This window comes from Symphalangus syndactylus, chromosome 10 (assembly GCF_028878055.3).
Source record: "Symphalangus syndactylus isolate Jambi chromosome 10, NHGRI_mSymSyn1-v2.1_pri, whole genome shotgun sequence".
Lineage (NCBI taxonomy): Eukaryota > Metazoa > Chordata > Mammalia > Primates > Hylobatidae > Symphalangus > Symphalangus syndactylus.
This window is the reverse complement of record NC_072432.2, coordinates 137,497,632-137,505,435: the sequence shown is the minus strand read 5'-3', so window position 1 is coordinate 137,505,435 and position 7,804 is coordinate 137,497,632.

Sequence of the window (7,804 nt, the reverse complement as noted above, 5' to 3'; positions counted from 1 at the left end):
TTTTCTACAAAAAGAGTGTTTCATAACTGCTCAATCAAAAATATGTTTTATCTCTGTTAACTGAATTTACAGATCAGAAATAAGTTTCACAGAACGCATCTGTGTAGTTTTTATTTGAAGATATTCTTTTTCCCAATGTAGGCCTCTTAGCGCTTAGCATGTCCAATTGCAGTTTCTACAGAAAGAGTGTTTCAGAACGGCTCAATCAAAAGTAAGGTTCAACTCTGTTAGTTGAATGCACAGAACAGAAAGAATTTTCACAGAATGCTACTGTGTAGTTTATATTTGAATATATTCCTTTTTCCACTATTACCCTCTTAGCGCTACGAATGTCCACTTGCATTTTCTACAGAAAGAGTGTTCAGAACTGCGCAATCAAAAGTATGGTTTAACTCTGTTAGCTTAATGAACATATCAGAAATATGTTTCACACAATGCTTCTGTGTAGTTTTTATTTGAAGATATTATTTTTCCCATTAGAGGCCTCTTAGCGCTCAGAATGTCCAATTGCAGTTTCTACAGAAAGAGTGTTTCAGAAAGGCTCAATCAAAAGTAAGGTTCAACTCTGTTAGTTGAATGCACAGAACATAAAGAAGTTTCATACAATGCTTCTGTGTAGTTTATATCTGAACATACTCTTTTTTCCACTATTACCCACTTAGCGCTACGAATGTCCAGTTGCATTTTCTACAGACAGAGTGTTTCAAAACTGCTCAATCAAAAGTATGGTTTAACTCTGTTAGCTGAATGCTCAGATCAGAAAGAAGTTTCACAGAATGCTTCTGTGTAGTTTATATTTGAATATATTCCTTTTTCCACTACTACCCTCTTAGCGCTCCAAATGTCCAGTTGCATTTTCTACAGAAAGAGTGTTCAGATCTGCTCAATCAAAAGTATGGTTTAACTCTGTTAGCTGAATGCACAGATCAGAAAGAAGTTTCACAGAATGATTCTGTGTAGTTTATATTTGGAGACATTCCTTTTTCCACTATTACCCTCTTAGCGCTCCGAATCTCCACTTGCATTTTCTACAGAAAGAGTGTTTCAGAACGGCTCAATCAAAACTAAGGTTCAACTCTTTTAGTTGAACAAACAGAACAGAAAGAAGTTTCACACAATTCTTCTGTGTAGTTTTTATTTGTAGACATTTTTTTCCCAATATAGGCCTCTTAGTGCTCAGAATGTCCAATTGCAGTTTCTACAGAAAGAGTGTTTCAGAACGGCTCAATCAAAAGTAAGGTTCAACTCTATTAGTTGAATGCGCAGAACAGAAAGAAGTTTCATACAATGCTTCTGTGTAGTTTATATTTGAACATATTCTTTTTTCCACTATTACCCACTTAGCGCTACGAATGTCCAGTTGCATTTTCTACAGACAGAGTGTTTCAAAACTGCTCAATCAAAAGTATGGTTTAACTCTGTTAGCTGAATGCTCAGATCAGAAAGAAGTTTCACAGAATGCTTCTGTGTAGTTTATATTTGAATATATTCCTTTTTCCACTACTACTCTCTTAGCGCTCCAAATGTCCAGTTGCATTTTCTACAGAAAGAGTGTTCAGATCTGCTCAATCAAAAGTATGGTTTAACTCTGTTAGCTGAATGCACAGATCAGAAAGAAGTTTCACAGAATGATTCTGTGTAGTTTATATTTGGAGACATTCCTTTTTCCACTATTACCCTCTTAGCGCTCCGAATCTCCACTTGCATTTTCTACAGAAAGAGTGTTTCAGAACGGCTCAATCAAAACTAACGTTCAACTCTTTTAGTTGAACAAACAGAACAGAAAGAAGTTTCACACAATTCTTCTGTGTAGTTTTTATTTGTAGACATTCTTTTTCCCAATATAGGCCTCTTAGTGCTCAGAATGTCCAATTGCAGTTTCTACAGAAAGAGTGTTTCAGAACGGCTCAATCAAAACTAAGGTTCAACTCTGTTAGTTGAATGCGCAGAACAGAAGGAAGTTTCATACAATGTTTCTGTGTAGTTGATATTTGAACATATTCTTTTTTCCACTATTACCCACTTAGCGCTACCAATGTCCAGTTGCATTTTCTACAGACAGAGTGTTTCAAAACTGCTCAATCAAAAGTATGGTTTAACTCTGTTAGCTGAATGCTCAGATCAGAAAGAAGTTTCACAGAATGCTTCTGTGTAGTTTATATTTGAATATATTACTTTTTCCACTACTACGCTCTTAGCGCTCCAAATGTCCAGTTGCATTTTCTACAGAAAGAGTGTTCAGATCTGCTCAATCAAAAGTATCGTTTAACTCTGTTAGCTGAATGCACAGATCAGAAAGAAATTTCAGCGAATGATTCTGTGTAGTTTATATTTGAAGACATTCCTTTTTCCACTATTACCCTCTTAGCGCTCCGAATCTCCACTTGCATTTTCTACAAATGAGTGTTTCATAACTGCTCAATCAAAAATATGTTTTATCTCTGTTAACTGAATTTACAGATCAGAAATAAGTTTCACAGAATGCATCTGTGTAGTTTTTATTTGAAGATATTCTTTTTCCCAATGTAGGCCTCTTAGCGCTTAGCATGTCCAATTGCAGTTTCTACAGAAAGAGTGTTTCAGAACGGCTCAATCAAAAGTAAGGTTCAACTCTGTTAGTTGAATGCACAGAACAGAAAGAATTTTCACAGAATGCCACTGTGTAGTTTATATTTGAATATATTCCTTTTTCCACTATTACCCTCTTAGCGCTGCGAATGTCTACTTGCATTTTCTACGGAAAGAGTGTTCAGAAATGCGCAATCAAAAGTATGGTTTAACTCTGTTAGCTTAATGAACATATCAGAAGTAAGTTTCACACAATGCTTCTGTGTAGTTTTTATTTGAAGATATTATTTTTCCCAATAGAGGCCTCTTAGCGCTCAGAATGTCCAATTGCAGTTTCTACAGAAAGAGTGTTTCAGAAAGGCTCAATCAAAAGTAAGGTTCAACTCTGTTAGTTGAATGCACAGAACAGAAAGAAGTTTCATACAATGCTTCTGTGTAGTTTATATCAGAACATATTCTTTTTTCCACTATTACCCACTTAGCGCTACGAATGTCCAGTTGCATTTTCTACAGACAGAGTGTTTCAAAACTGCTCAATCAAAAGTATGGTTTAACTCTGTTAGCTGAATGCTCAGATCAGAAAGAAGTTTCACAGAATGCTTCTGTGTAGTTTATATTTGAATATATTCCTTTTTCCACTACTACTCTCTTAGCGCTCCAAATGTCCAGTTGCATTTTCTACAGAAAGAGTGTTCAGATCTGCTCAATCAAAAGTATGGTTTAACTCTGTTAGCTGAATGCACAGATCAGAAAGAAGTTTCACAGAATGATTCTGTGTAGTTTATATTTGGAGACATTCCTTTTTCCACTATTACCCTCTTAGCGCTCCGAATCTCCACTTGCATTTTCTACAGAAAGAGTGTTTCAGAACGGCTCAATCAAAACTAAGGTTCAACTCTTTTAGTTGAACAAACAGAACAGAAAGAAGTTTCACACAATTCTTCTGTGTAGTTTTTATTTGTAGACATTCTTTTTCCCAATAAAGGCCTCTTAGTGCTCAGAATGTCCAATTGCAGTTTCTACAGAAAGAGTGTTTCAGAACGGCTCAATCAAAACTAAGGTTCAACTCTGTTAGTTGAATGCGCAGAACAGAAGGAAGTTTCATACAATGTTTCTGTGTAGTTGATATTTGAACATATTCTTTTTTCCACTATTACCCACTTAGCGCTACCAATGTCCAGTTGCATTTTCTACAGACAGAGTGTTTCAAAACTGCTCAATCAAAAGTATGGTTTAACTCTGTTAGCTGAATGCTCAGATCAGAAAGAAGTTTCACAGAATGCTTCTGTGTAGTTTATATTTGAATATATTCCTTTTTCCACTACTACGCTCTTAGCGCTCCAAATGTCCAGTTGCATTTTCTACAGAAAGAGTGTTCAGATCTGCTCAATCAAAAGTATCGTTTAACTCTGTTAGCTGAATGCACAGATCAGAAAGAAATTTCAGCGAATGATTCTGTGTAGTTTATATTTGAAGACATTCCTTTTTCCACTATTACCCTCTTAGCGCTCCGAATCTCCACTTGCATTTTCTACAAATGAGTGTTTCATAACTGCTCAATCAAAAATATGTTTTATCTCTGTTAACTGAATTTACAGATCAGAAATAAGTTTCACAGAATGCATCTGTGTAGTTTTTATTTGAAGATATTCTTTTTCCCAATGTAGGCCTCTTAGCGCTTAGCATGTCCAATTGCAGTTTCTACAGAAAGAGTGTTTCAGAACGGCTCAATCAAAAGTAAGGTTCAACTCTGTTAGTTGAATGCACAGAACAGAAAGAATTTTCACAGAATGCTACTGTGTAGTTTATATTTGAATATATTCCTTTTTCCACTATTAACCTCTTAGCGCTGCGAATGTCTACTTGCATTTTCTGCAGAAAGAGTGTTCAGAAATGCGCAATCAAAAGTATGGTTTAACTCTGTTAGCTTAATGAACATATCAGAAGTAAGTTTCACACAATGCTTCTGTGTAGTTTTTATTTGAAGATATTATTTTTCCCAATAGAGGCCTCTTAGCGCTCAGAATGTCCAATTGCAGTTTCTACAGAAAGAGTGTTTCAGAAAGGCTCAATCAAAAGTAAGGTTCAACTCTGTTAGTTGAATGCACAGAACAGAAAGAAGTTTCATACAATGCTTCTGTGTAGTTTATATCTGAACATATTCTTTTTTCCACTATTACCCACTTAGCGCTACGAATGTCCAGTTGCATTTTCTACAGACAGAGTGTTTCAAAACTGCTCAATCAAAAGTATGGTTTATCTCTGTTAGCTGAATGCTCAGATCAGAAAGAAGTTTCACAGAATGCTTCTGTGTAGTTTATATTTGAATATATTCCTTTTTCCACTACTACTCTCTTAGCGCTCCAAATGTCCGGTTGCATTTTCTACAGAAAGAGTGTTCAGATCTGCTCAATCAAAAGTATGGTTTAACTCTGTTAGCTGATTGCACAGATCAGAAAGAAGTTTCACAGAATGATTCTGTGTAGTTTATATTTGGAGACATTCCTTTTTCCACTATTACCCTCTTAGCACTCCGAATCTCCACTTGCATTTTGTACAGAAAGAGTGTTTAAGAACGGCTCAATCAAAACTAAGGTTCAACTCTTTTAGTTGAAAAAACAGAACAGAAAGAAGTTTCACACAATTCTTCTGTGTAGTTTTTATTTGTAGACATTCTTTTTCCCAATATAGGCCTCTTAGCGCTCAGAATATCCAATTGCAGTTTCTACAGAAAGAGTGTTTCAGAACGGCTCAATCAAAAGTAAGGTTCAACTCTGTTATTTGAAAGCACAGAACAGTAAGAAGTTTCATACAATGCTTCTGTGTAGTTTATATTTGAACATATTCTTTTTTCCACTATTACCCACTTAGCGCTACGAATGTCCAGTTGCATGTTCTACAGACAGAGTGTTTCAAAACTGCTCAATCAAAAGTATGGTTTAACTCTGTTAGCTGAATGCTCAGATCAGAAAGAAGTTTCACAGAATGCTTCTGTGTAGTTTATATTTGAATATATTCCTTTTTCCACTACTACGCTCTTACGGCTCCAAATGTCCAGTTGCATTTTCTACAGAAAGAGTGTTCAGATCTGCTCAATCAAAAGTATGGTTTAACTCTGTTAGCTGAATGCACAGATCAGAAAGAAGTTTCACAGAATGATTCTGTGTAGTTTATATTTGGAGACATTCCTTTTTCCACTATTACCCTCTTAGCGCTCCGAATCTCCACTTGCATTTTCTACAGAAAGAGTGTTTCAGAACGGCTCAATCAAAACTAAGGTTCAACTCTTTTAGTTGAACAAACAGAACAGAAAGAAGTTTCACACAATTCTTCTGTGTAGTTTTTATTTGTAGACATTCTTTTTCCCAATAAAGGCCTCTTAGTGCTCAGAATGTCCAATTGCAGTTTCTACAGAAAGAGTGTTTCAGAACGGCTCAATCAAAACTAAGGTTCAACTCTGTTAGTTGAATGCGCAGAACAGAAGGAAGTTTCATACAATGTTTCTGTGTAGTTGATATTTGAACATATTCTTTTTTCCACTATTACCCACTTAGCGCTACCAATGTCCAGTTGCATTTTCTACAGACAGAGTGTTTCAAAACTGCTCAATCAAAAGTATGGTTTAACTCTGTTAGCTGAATGCTCAGATCAGAAAGAAGTTTCACAGAATGCTTCTGTGTAGTTTATATTTGAATATATTCCTTTTTCCACTACTACGCTCTTAGCGCTCCAAATGTCCAGTTGCATTTTCTACAGAAAGAGTGTTCAGATCTGCTCAATCAAAAGTATCGTTTAACTCTGTTAGCTGAATGCACAGATCAGAAAGAAATTTCAGCGAATGATTCTGTGTAGTTTATATTTGAAGACATTCCTTTTTCCACTATTACCCTCTTAGCGCTCCGAATCTCCACTTGCATTTTCTACAAATGAGTGTTTCATAACTGCTCAATCAAAAATATGTTTTATCTCTGTTAACTGAATTTACAGATCAGAAATAAGTTTCACAGAATGCATCTGTGTAGTTTTTATTTGAAGATATTCTTTTTCCCAATGTAGGCCTCTTAGCGCTTAGCATGTCCAATTGCAGTTTCTACAGAAAGAGTGTTTCAGAACGGCTCAATCAAAAGTAAGGTTCAACTCTGTTAGTTGAATGCACAGAACAGAAAGAATTTTCACAGAATGCTACTGTGTAGTTTATATTTGAATATATTCCTTTTTCCACTATTAACCTCTTAGCGCTGCGAATGTCTACTTGCATTTTCTGCAGAAAGAGTGTTCAGAAATGCGCAATCAAAAGTATGGTTTAACTCTGTTAGCTTAATGAACATATCAGAAGTAAGTTTCACACAATGCTTCTGTGTAGTTTTTATTTGAAGATATTATTTTTCCCAATAGAGGCCTCTTAGCGCTCAGAATGTCCAATTGCAGTTTCTACAGAAAGAGTGTTTCAGAAAGGCTCAATCAAAAGTAAGGTTCAACTCTGTTAGTTGAATGCACAGAACAGAAAGAAGTTTCATACAATGCTTCTGTGTAGTTTATATCTGAACATATTCTTTTTTCCACTATTACCCACTTAGCGCTACGAATGTCCAGTTGCATTTTCTACAGACAGAGTGTTTCAAAACTGCTCAATCAAAAGTATGGTTTATCTCTGTTAGCTGAATGCTCAGATCAGAAAGAAGTTTCACAGAATGCTTCTGTGTAGTTTATATTTGAATATATTCCTTTTTCCACTACTACTCTCTTAGCGCTCCAAATGTCCGGTTGCATTTTCTACAGAAAGAGTGTTCAGATCTGCTCAATCAAAAGTATGGTTTAACTCTGTTAGCTGATTGCACAGATCAGAAAGAAGTTTCACAGAATGATTCTGTGTAGTTTATATTTGGAGACATTCCTTTTTCCACTATTACCCTCTTAGCACTCCGAATCTCCACTTGCATTTTGTACAGAAAGAGTGTTTAAGAACGGCTCAATCAAAACTAAGGTTCAACTCTTTTAGTTGAAAAAACAGAACAGAAAGAAGTTTCACACAATTCTTCTGTGTAGTTTTTATTTGTAGACATTCTTTTTCCCAATATAGGCCTCTTAGCGCTCAGAATATCCAATTGCAGTTTCTACAGAAAGAGTGTTTCAGAACGGCTCAATCAAAAGTAAGGTTCAACTCTGTTATTTGAAAGCACAGAACAGTAAGAAGTTTCATACAATGCTTCTGTGTAGTTTATATTTGAACATATTC